At 41.6% G+C, this 12439-nt stretch overlaps 1 protein-coding gene across 1 annotated transcript in view; it reads right to left on the bottom strand.

Moving 5' to 3' along the window:
* The window catches only part of CUNH10orf88 (chromosome unknown C10orf88 homolog), a 47729-nt gene that overhangs the window by 30513 nt on the left and 4777 nt on the right, over window positions 1-12439 (bottom strand). The window lies entirely within an intron of this gene.

The following is a 12439-nucleotide window of genomic DNA, read 5'->3' as shown; positions in this document are numbered from 1 at the left end:
GTCTCACCAAGTTGCCCAGGTGAGTCTCAAACCCGCGGGCTCAGGCAATTCACTCACCTCAGCCTCCCAAAGTGCTGGGATTACAGGCTGAGCCACCGAGTCCAGCTAAGAGTGAATTCTTACTGTATATGCTCTGCCTTTTACGTAGGAGTATACTCAGCAAGATGGCTACAGGAACTTAACCTCTCTCAGCTAGGACCACTTGAGTTATACCTCCCCTCTTCCTTTCCTTCTCTTTCTGGTCCTTGCAGATCCCACAGTTGCCTGGAATTCCTTCTCACTCTGCCTCAATACTGGGCCTGCAACTAAGGAAGGAGTAGAAGAGAGAGAAACCGTCCTATCTTTCTGCACCCCTGCCCCAACTCCATTTATAGCTGCTCTCTACTTTCACCTCATTTATGACCTCTGTTCTGGTTAGTGACATTGTTGGACTCTATAGTTTTCAGTAGAACCTTTCTGAGGAAATGTAGATACGCTCTTGAACTATAGCTGAATCTGTGCCCACATCCGTGTGCCCCACCTATAAGCTTGTATCAACAATATGATTTATCCTGAGAGGCTACACTTGAGCCACACTGTATCAGGTTGACCTCTGGAAAGGCTGAAGACTAGGTAATTAAGGTCAGCACATGGGCACTTATTGCCTGTTTGACTAAAGCCAATAAAAACCTTTGATACAGGGCAAGGTCAAAGGAGCCCAGGAGTTTGAGACCAACCTAGGCAACATAGCAAGATCTTCTCTCTACGAAAAAATTAAAATATTATCTGGGTGTGGTGATGTGTGCCTGTAGTCCCAGCTATTCAGGAGGCTGAGGTGAAGGATCACCTGACCCCAGGAGGTCAAGGCTGCAATGAGCCATGATCCTGCCACTGCGTTTCAGCCTGGGTGATGGAGTAAGACTCTGATTTGGGGGGGGGGGGCAAAATACCTTAACACCATGGCTCAGATGAGCTTCCCGAGATTGTCAATACTTTGTACATGTTGTCACACATCATTGCTGGGAGAATTAAGGGCTGTCCATACAACTCCACCTGAAGTGAACAGTTGGAAGCTTGAACCTGGTCTCCTGGATTTCCCCTTATGTTCCTTTACTTTGCTCATTATTATTAATCTGTATCTTTTCACTGTAATAAACCATAACTATGAGTTAACTGCTTTTCTGAGTTCTTTGAGTCCTAGCAAATTATTGAACCTGAGGATGGTCCAGGGAACCCTGACATAGCTGTAATCAGTATATGTCAAGAATCAGACATTTTCCCATTAGTAAGAGCAGTTGATTTTCAGTGGGAGAGTAATAGAGTTTTATTGCGGGATAACGTGTGAGGCGTTAAAAAAGAATCCTGTGCTGCTATTACATGCTTTTCTTTCTTTCCTACCTCTGCAGGTCATAGCTACCCTAGAATCTCAATAAAGAGTAATTTAAAAATAAAGTTAGGGGCCAGGCATGGTGGCTCAAACCTGTAATCTCAGCACTTTGCAAGGACAAGGCAAGAGGATTGCCTGAGCCCAGAGGTTCGAGACCAGCCTGGGCAATATGGTAAGACCGCGTCTGTACAATAAATAAAAAAATTAGCTGGGTGTGGTAGTGCACGCCTGCAGTTCCAGCTACTTGGAAGACTGAGGTGGAAGGATCGCCTGAGTCCAGCACGTCGAGGCTGCAGTGGCCATGAGTGTGTCACTGAACTCCAGCCTGGGCAACAGATTGAGACCCCAACTCAAAAAAATAACAAAAATAAAGTTAGGGGAAAAAATTGTTTAATACAAAGATAGGTATTAGAGGTGAGGTAGGAATCATATAACCATATTTTGTATGGGCCTTATAACAGAGATTCCATAATATTTTGGTTTCAGGGCTGCTTTACACCTTTAAATTATATCTTTCTAATTAAAAAAATCAACACACTTGTTCTTGGGTCTGTAGTAATGTACATTAATGTGAATGGATACTTAAGCACTGGATTGAAGAGGTAATCAGTATGAGTAACATAGTATCCATGGAAATACCCACTACAGCTTTAGGATACTTGGATTAAAATGATTTCATGCAATTGCTTTATCCTGCTTTCTTGGGAACTTGGCAGTAACTTAGATTGTTTACCTAGAGTCTTAAAGGAAGGTCTCAGCGAACTAACTTTTTTGGTATGTTAATAGTGAAGGAAAGCATGCAAACTAAATGGACTGAAGGATTTATTAGGTTTTGTTATGCTTTTATTACTCTTGCACATTTGGGAAAAAGTAACTCATCAAAAATTCTACATTAATATGCTGACAGCTTATTTGGAATATTTCACATGTACAGAAATGAGCTATCTTTATGCAGAATAATAGAATTCTGAGTTATGTTTATTAACATCTCTTCAGGGATGCATTGTACTCCTGGGTTGCAGGTTAAGGGGAAGCTATAGTATCCTTTCTTACCAGTTTTACCTTTGATAGCTGTGCTTTTATATACAACAATATTAACAGGCAAATGTAAATTTTCTAAATTTGTATTTTCCTCAACATACTGTGAACATTTTGCTTTTCTCACTATCTGCAAATCAATTAGAAACTTTTTAAATTCCAAGAGCTTCTTTATGTATAGGCCAATCCCTGTCATTTAACACAGCATATAGCACACTGAATGAATAACTTTCACAACATTCAAGTACAAGTCCATTATTTATTAAATTGTTAAGTGAAACTGGTTTAAACATCTTTATAATAACTTTAAACATTATAACACAATGGTAGAAAGAAGTGACACAGAAAGCTCATTGGAAATCTCTAGGAATTGCTTTTTCCCAAAATTGTGTTCAAATTCTCAGAAATCAAAGAATTGAAACCTATTTCATCATTGTTTCTAAATAGCAGCAGAGGTTAGTAATATTCAGTTTCTCTGTTAGCAGAACTGCATCTTGAACCCTTGCTCTTTTCTCAGAAACTCTGGTGGTTAGTGAGATAGAGGATAATTCTAGGTCTAAGTACCCACTTTCTGCAAATTAGATAACTTACTTGCTGTCAACCTCACAATACTAGGAGCAGAGTTATCTGTGAGAAACCAAACACTAGATATTGTCAAATTAGTTAAAGGTCTGGTAACGTCTTGAGTATCTGGGTCACATTTTAGGATTTTTTTTTTTTTAAATAAAACTCAAAGGAGCTGGGCTCCGTGGCTCAGCCTGTAATCCCACGCCTTGGGAGGCTGAGGTGAGTGAATTGCCTGAGCCTGCAGGTTCGAGATCCACCTGGGCAACTTGGTGAGACCTCTTCTCTGTAATAAATCCAAAAATTAGCTGGGCGTGGTAGCGTGCACCTATAGTTCCAGCTACTTGGGAGGCTGAGGCAGAAGGATCCCCGGAGCCCAGCAGGTCGAGGCAGCGGTGGCCGGGAGCGGCCACTGCACTCCAGTCTGGGCAACAGAGTGAGACTCCAACTAAAAAAAAAATTAAAACTAAAAAAAAAAAAAAAAAAAAACAACTCAAAGGGAATGTAAGACAGATGACTTGAGGATGATTGAACTGCAAATGGCAATGATGGTGAGCATAAAAACGAGCCAGTCCACTTATAAATTTTACTTTGAACTAAACTTTGTAGGAGTTGTTGAAATAGGTACAAACAATACCTCACTGAAGAGTAAAACGGGGAAATCCACTTTCACAATTCCATGAGTGAATAGCAGCTGAAGGAACAAGCATTTATTGTCTATTAGACTAAATAACATATCTTAGTAAATCTCAGCAACTAGAAATGAGATTTTTTGCAGAGGTTGTAAACAATGCCATGCTGGCACAGCCATGTTTGGATTAAGGCAAAACAATTTAAGTTTTTAGGTTTTTTTGTTTTGTGTCTTGTTTGAGTCAGGGTCTCATGCTGTCACATAGGCTGGAGCGCAGTGGTATGATCAAGGCTCACCACAGCCTTGACCTCCTGGGCTTTGGCAATCCTTCCCCCTCAGCCTCTTGAGTGCTGAGACTATAGGTGTGCACCACCATGCCTGGCTAATTTTTTTATTTTTGTAGTGAGAAGGTCTTACTATGTTGCTGTGGTTGGTCTCAAACTCCTGGGCTCCAGGAGTCCTCCCTCCTCAGTCTTGCAAAGTGCTAGGATTACAGGTGTGAGCTACCACACCCAGCCAGTTTAAAGTATTTTTAAAGGTAAAAATGTTTGCAATTAGAAAGGAGTTTCAAAAAACATAGGTCTAGGAATTTGTAAAGAAGGGAGAATATAGGCAAAAATAGTGAGGGGTAGGGTTTTACTGGCCATTCGTGTGATTAAGAAATCTGGGCTTTGGTAGCTAGCTGGTTAGCAATTTCTGTTAACAAATAAAGAAACTGAATGCTGAGTTGACAGAATACTGTGAAAGTAACTGAAGGAAAAATCTGCTTCTGAAGATAATGGGGAGGCAGGGGAAAATCTCAGATTTTCTAAGATATCTAAGTGTCCTTTTGAGGATGTCATTTATTATATATACCAGGAACTTTACACTCAGAATTGTCACACATTACTCTTTCTGTTCACTTGTTCCCAGATGAGTACAGTTACCCCTAAGGACAACTAACATGCTTGGAATGTCAACTGAATCATGAGATTCATAAACTTGGAAGTGAGAGCTTTATTTCTCATGAAGGGTTGCAGCCTGCAGGGTGGCCATTCTGACTGGGAAGCATAGCCTCCAGTCAGAAACTGAAAACACATGAAGGAGGGGAAAAGAGAACGAGAATTTATGCTGAGCAGGGTGGCCAAATATATGTAGAAGGAGTCATGAATATTATGAAAGGAGAAATTAACGCATGCGCAAGTTAGCTTCATGCTTCACTATGACACTTGGGTTCAAAAAATGGCAGCTTTAGCATGATCCAAGGGTGTTTTTGGCCTTCTGACTTCAAAAGGTGAAGCAGAGGACAGAATACCCCTCCCCAGCTTGTTCTGTGCTAATTAGCTTTTCTATTTCTAGTATTTGCCACCACCCACCAGGGGTGTAGGTGTCTGGTGCAATCTGGTGCCATGTAAAAGATGCAAAGAATTGCACAGAAGTTAGACTGGAAAATATAGTTTATTTAAAAAGTAAGTTAGAGAGAGGGAGAGGAGATTCACCTCCCCAAGGCGAGGAAGGGGGCCAAAGCTCAAAGAGCACATGGCTACACAAGGGTCCAGTAAGGCAGTGGCGGCTGGCTGCTTGTGGTTGAGTCCTTTTAATCCTTCCCTTTGATGGGGGAAGGTTGTTAATGTGGTTAAGTGGTGGTCTGCTCCACTTCATCACAAAGAGGCAGGTAAGCACAGGTACTGATGTCAGGTGATAGACAACAGGCAGGTGGGGGGGGGGTTGGTCACATGATTGCTGCCATGGTGGTAGGGTCTTTGAAACAAAGGTCATAAAGGGCAGATTATGTTAACTTGGGTCTTATGAGTGGAGACAAATACTTGAAAGAAAAGCTAATTAGTACAAAACCTGGGGAGGGGGTTGTAAAACAATTATCAATAGGTACTTCTGAGAAACTGGTTCTGTCCTTGGATGGTGAATTAGAGGGTAAATTAAAGTGAACTGCTAGAAAAACATGAGATTTAGGCAATGTTAAAATGACCACTCAGTGAATTCCTTAGTCCCTATGTATCTGTCCCCACATCTTGTCTGCAAGTTTCTTTGGGCTTTTGTGATGATAATCTATAGACGGCTATAAGGGATTTGTTAATAATGACTTTAATAAGGAAATACAGCTACTTTGAGAAAGTCTGAAAAAAAATTTTAAAACATTCATTTGGAGACATGTAGTTAGGTTGTAGTTTATATTGTAGGAAATAACGAGAATTTAAAACAGGTAGCACTGGCAAGAGAAAACTGTCCCATTTGTTTATTTATTTTTATTGTAAGTCTGATATACTTTCACAATGATATGTCAAATGGTGGATCCCAGGTGACCTCCACTCTGGGCATGGTAGATTGACATTTGTCTACTTTTGATGGGAGGAGTGGGGTGGTACTGGCTTTCCACCTTTGACAAGGAAAATATTACCTTAAAGTTTAACAAAAATAATTAGTAATACTTTAAACAGAAAGTCATTTTGTTATCCATCCTATGTTGGATTAGTAATCCTCATGCCTGGAAGGAGATTTTAAAAGTCTTCAGCAATTTGGCACTGAAAAACACCATAGCTGATCACAAACTGCTGTGAGTGAAATCAATTTACCTCGTTTGCAGGCAGTTTAGGAGGGCGTGGGGTAGGCGTGGCTCTTGAGGCTTTTGTATCTTACCCCACCCCAGAGACTGAATGAAAACCTGAAGAGTTTAAGTATTAAAGGTTTTAAAAAACATGGATTTTTTTTTGTTGTTTGAGTAGGAATCTCACTCTGTTACCCAGGCTGGAGTGAAGTGGTATGCTCATGGCCACCGCAACCTCTACCTGCTGGGCTTAGGTGATCCTTCCACCTCAGCCTTCCAAGTAGGTGGAACTACTAGCATGCACCACCACACCCGGCTATTTTTGATTTGTTGTAGAGATGAGGTCTCGCCAGGTTGCTCAGGCTGGTCTCGAACCCCTGGGCTCAGGCAATTATCTTGCCTCCACCTCCCAAAGTGCTGGAATTACATGCGTGAGGCACCGTACCCAGCTTAAAACATGTATTTTTTAAAATTTTGAGCTAGTCTCACTCTGTCACCCAGGCTGGAGTGCAGTGGAACACTCATGGCCACCACAGCTTTGAGCTGCTGGTCTTAGGCAACCCTTCCGCCTCAGCCTTCCAAGTAGCTGGAAACATAGGTGTGCGCCACCATGCCTGGCTAATTCTTTGGCTTACTGTAGAGATGAGGTCTCATGAAGTTGCCCAGGCTGGTCTCGAACCCCTGGACTCAGGCAATCCTCTTGTCTCAGCCTCCCAAAGTGCTGGGATTACAGGTGTGAGCCGTCACAACTGGCCTCTATGATCCATTTTGAGTTAGTTCTTGTGGAGGATATGTCTGTGTGTAGATTCCTTTTTTAAAAAAATACATATATTTTTATGGATATCCAGTTGTTTCAGCAAGTTATTGAAAAGATTGTCTTTTGTTCATGGTATTGCCTTTGCTCCTTTGTCAAAGATTATTTGACTATATTTATGTGGATCTGCCTCTGGGCTCTCTATTCTGTTCATTGATTTGTCTATTATTTTACCAGTACCACACTGTCTTGATTACTGTAGTTTTAAGCAAGTCTTGAGGTTGGCTGCTGTCAGGTCCTCCAACTTTGTTCTTTTTCGATATAGTTGGTCAGTCTAGGACTTTTACCTTTCCACATGAAGTTTAGAATCATTAGGTTTATAGCCACAAAACATCTTGCTGGGATTTTGTTGAATCTATCGATCAAGTTGGAAAGAACTGCCACTTGACATATGACATCTTGGCAAGTGTTCCTATCCATGAACACGGAATATCTTTTATTTAGTTCTTTGATTTCTTTCATCAGAGTTTTGTCATTTTCTCCATATGGCTCTTGTGCATATTTTGTTTCTTTTATACCTAACAAAAGAGGTTTTAAATTTAAGTATTTCATTTTTGGGAGTGCAAGTGTAATGGTACTGTGTTTCTAATTTCATGTTTTCATTGCTGATATTAAGAAATTTTTGAATATTGACCTCATATCTTGTAACCTTGTTAAAATCACTTTAGTTCCAGATTTTACTGTTGACTCTTTTGGATTTTCTACATAGATAATCATGTTGTCTGCAGAGAAAGACAGTTTTATTTCTTTCTTCCCAGTATGTATACCATTTATTTTCTTTACTTATCTTATTGCTTTAGCTAGGACTTCCAGTATGATGTTGAAAAGGATTGTTGAAGGGGCATTCTTACCTTGTTTCTGATCATAATGGAAAAGCCTCTGTCACCACTAAGTATGATGTTAGCTGTAGGGTTTCTACAGATACTGTTTATCAAGTTGAAGAAGATCCCTTCTACTCCTAGTTTGCCGAGAGTTTTTATCATGACTGTAGGATTTTGTCAAATGTTTTTTCTGCATCTGTTGATATGAGAATTTACTTTTTTAACCTCTTGGTGTGATAGATTACATTAATTTGTTTTCAAATGTTGAATCAGCTTTGCATGCTTGGAATAAAACCTATTTAGTTGTGGGATATAATTTTTAAAATACATTTTAAAATTCAGTTTGCTAATATTTTGTTGAGGATTTTTGCATCTATACAAATAGACACAAATGTCTTTTGTGTCTACAAAAGAGATATTCATACATCCCAGAGAGGTATTGTAGTGTTGTTACAATGTTTCTGCCTGGTTTTGACATTAGGGTAATGCTGGCCTCATAGAACGCATTAGGAAGTATTTCCTCTGCTTCAATGTTCTGGAAGAGATTGTAGATCATTGGCATACTTTCCTCAAATGTTTAATAAAATTCAGTAGTGAATTCATTTGAGCCCAAAATCTTTTCAATAAATTTGGAAAAATTGTTTTTAAAACTTTCTATAAAAACATTGTTTTGTATTTTAGAAGTCCAAAATGAACAACTGTGACTTCAGGTTTAGGTGTTTACTGTCTAAAATATGCTTCTCAAGAACAGGTTCTAATGTAAGCAAGTGATATTGGCATCCAGTCATAATTTGAGCTTGCTCTTGAGTTTCTAAGGCTATCTCCACAGACTTAATCTCACTTAAGACATAGAAAAGGACAATAGTGTAATTAGATTATTTACTGGTTATGTTAACATAACCAGTTAACAGGGTGCAACATGGCAACACAGCATTACTGGAGACAGAATATTGATATAGAGTTTAGTTGGGTGGATTTGGGTCCAACAGCAGTTGAGAATATAAACTTAAGTCTCAGGTTGACTAGTCCCTCCTTCTGTGATAGCCCCAGAGTTGCCCACTTCACCCACTGGAAAGGGAGCTACTCTTGACTGCACTTCAAGTTCCTCTCACTCAGCTTGGGAACCCCCAGAGGTCTTTCTTCTGCAATGCAGTGACTGTCTTTTGTGGTCTACTCATGTGTCCCCGCATGCAGCGGGACCAGGGCTGGGCATTCTGCATAGCCTAGGGTGAGTAAATAGGTATGTGGAAAAAATTGTTCTGAATCATATATAAGTTGTCACCTCTTGCTATAGTTTGGATGTTTGTTTGCTCCAAATCTCATGTTGAAATTTGATCCCCAATATTGAACGTGGGGCCTAATGGGAGGTGTTTGAGTCACGGAGGTGGATATCTCATTAATAGATGAAGGTCCTCCCTGGGGAGGGAGGAGTGAGTTCTTGCTCTCTTAGTTCCTTCAAGAGCTGGTTGTTAAAAGAGCCTGGTACCTCCCCTCTGGTTCTCTTGCCATGTGATCCCTGCCAACTGTCCTTTGCTTTCCACCATGAGTGGAAGCAGCCTAAGATCATCACCAGAAGCAAATGCTGGCACCAGGCTTCTTGAATAGTCTGTAGAATCATGAGCCAAATAAACCTCTTTTCTTTATAAACTGTCTGGCTTCAGGTTTTTTAAAAATTTTTTTTAAATGGCAACATTAAATGGATTAAGACATCCCCATCACTACTTGTTGGTAAGGGTCTTTCTCCCAGGCCAGCAACTGTCATAGTTCCCACCATTCTCTATGAACTCAGTATATACTTAGTGAACTGATGCTCCCAAAAATATTTATGTCAGAAAGAAGAAGCTTGGCGGGCACAGAGTGAGAACAACAGAGATTGGGTAGCTATGGGAAGAGGTTAGTGACTGCCTGTTCCCTACCAAGACAGCCTGTGTGGAATGGAAGGAGCAAGTGGGTCAAAGAATAGAAACCATATCTTTCCAGACAGGGAAAATGGATTGGAGATTGACAGGCTTCTCCTGGAGTCAGGACAGCTGGGAAGAAATGAATAGGGCAATGGTATTTGGAAATTACATCAAGATCAGTCCAACTGCAACTGTTACAGATTTAAACATTCATTTAGCCCAGATCAATCTGATTACCCTCCAGACCTATTGCCCATTTCACTAAAGGGAACTACCATTCACTCTATGAACCTCTTCTCTCTCTTCACCCCCAAATCCAGTTCATCTGCAAGTGTCCTCCATTTTCCCTTCCAAATATATCTCCATATATCTCTGTCTTCATTGCCACCTTTCTTTTTTTTTGAGTTGGAGTCTCACTCTGTCGCCCAGACTGGAGTGCAGTGGCCGCTCCCGGCCACTACAGCCTCGACCTGCCGGGCTCCGGCAATCCTTCTGCCTCTACCATGTACGGCTAATTTTTGATTTATTGTAGAGATGAGGTCTCGCCAAGTTGCCCAGGCGGGTCTCGAACCCACAGGCTCAGGCAATTCACTCACCTCGGCCTCCCAAAGCGCTGGGATTACAGGCTGAGCCACCAAGCCTGGCCTCATTGCCACCTTTCAATCCAGGTCTGTATAGATTCACAAATCCTTAACTGGAACCACTGCATCCAGATGTGTTTTGAAATTGATAAATGTTTGGAGTTTAGATCAGTAATACATAAAATACACAATACTCTCAGTGGATGTCTAGGACAGTACCACATAATCAAATACATTAATATTTCTGTAACAAAATTTATGGATATTCACCCAGCCCCAGATAATTATCATTTGGAATCCCATGTTCATCTACTTTTTGTATCTATATTCCTGAAAATTATTTTTTAGGTTTAAAAAAATTATAAAAAATGGTATCAAGCTATTTGTAACCTTTTGGGATGTAATTATTTTCACTTTATATTACTAAGAGTTATCAGCAGTATTGTATGTTGATGTAGTTCATTTATTTTGTCTGGTGAGTAATATTTCATTATGTGAATATATCATAATTTATTCATCCTCTTGGTGGGTAGAACGACATAACATGGATTTAATATACCCAATGAGCAGTCATTTTAACATTGCCCAAATCTCCTGTTTTTCTAGCAGTTCACTTTAATTTACCCTCTAATTCCCTATCCAAAGGACAGAGCCAGTTTCTACAACGCCCTCCCCAGCTTGTTTTGTACTAATTAGCTTTTCTATTTCAAGTATTTGCCTCCTCTCAAGTTAACCTAATCTGTCCTTCATGACCTTTGAGACACAGACAGACCCCACCCACCATGGCAGCAATCATGTGACTAACCCACCCATCGACCTCCATCACCTGACATCATCAGTACCTGCTCTTGCCTGCCCCTTTGTGATGATGTGGAGCAGACCACCACTCAGTCACATTAACGACCTTCCCCCATCAAAGTGAAAGATTAAAAGGATTCAACCACAAGCAGCCAGCCACCATCGCCTTACTAGACCCTGGTGTGGCCATGTTTCCTGGCTTTGGCTCCTTCCCTACTTTGGAGAGGTGACTCTCCTCTCTCTTCTCTTTTCCAGCCCTAGTCTCTTTATGGGGAGAGATAAGGTGCATGGATCCTTTTCTCTGCTACTCACTCATAATCTTATTGCCCACGAAGAGCTACATCAAATGAACTTCTCCCTGTCGCCTCAGCCTTGTCCGCCATCTTTACTGGTGAGTCTAATTGCTCATCTGGTCAGGAATGGATCCAGGAACAGCTCTGAGAGGCTGCCCTTTCTCTCTAAGTTCATTTGGGAGCACAATACTGGGGCCCGGGGCCCCCTGTGGAAATCTTGTTCAAGTCACCCAAGTGTGTGGTTTGGAGCAGCTCTAGCGTTGGAGCCCCTTCCCTTGACAGCGAAGGGGAGACAAGGGGATGCCCTTTTCTCACTCATTTCCCACATACTCAGGCTGATTCCATCGATCCTCTGCCTGGGATGCTGGCTGAGGGCACAGATGTTTCTGTTTTTTTTTTTTTCTGGGGCCCAGGGCCCTCTGTGTTCTCTCTCTTTTGGCCTCTCAGGGACTGTTCTTAACATCAATCCCTCTTCCCCCTCTAGGATTACTCTCATGGAAAACTCACGATGGAGTGGCTAAGGCCTCCCCGCATTGAAATGCATTCTAAAAGGTCTCAGGACCCTCTCATTAAAAAGGAGGCATCTGCCCTAAGCGTCTCCTTAATACCGGCTAGACAACCAAGAGATGGGCCCAAGGCGGGTCCCTTGTCTCTGATACTCTCCTTTAGCTTGACCTCTATTGCTGTGACCAGGGCACAGGGTCCAAGGTTTTCAAAATGGCATGCCACCCGAACCCCTTGTTCTTCCTGTGGCATGCTCCTTTTAATTCCTTCTTTGATTACTTTATCCCCTTCCTGTTTTCCCTCAGCAACTCAGATGCTGACCCAGTTGGCTTAACTTCTGTCTCTCATCATCTGCTTTTGCCACTCTACCCTCTGTCAGTTTCCCTTCTGCTCTTCCTTCTTCCCCTCTACCTCCACCTGAGGAGGAGGGGCCAGAGTCTATGGCTGTGAGTTGAAATGCCTGACCCTAGCCTCCAGCCTCCCTCTCCTGCCCTCCCCCACGGCCTGATAACCCCTGGCTGCAGCAAGTCAAGCCGTGGTCACAGCCTTCCCCCCTCCCCCACTCTTTCTCCACCGTGTATTCTTG

Source organism: Carlito syrichta, unplaced genomic scaffold (genome assembly GCF_000164805.1).
Source record: "Carlito syrichta isolate Samal-C Ts95f unplaced genomic scaffold, Tarsius_syrichta-2.0.1 Scaffold111653, whole genome shotgun sequence".
Lineage (NCBI taxonomy): Eukaryota > Metazoa > Chordata > Mammalia > Primates > Tarsiidae > Carlito > Carlito syrichta.
The sequence above is the reverse complement of the archived record's forward strand: the minus strand, read 5'-3'. Positions and strand labels throughout refer to the sequence as shown.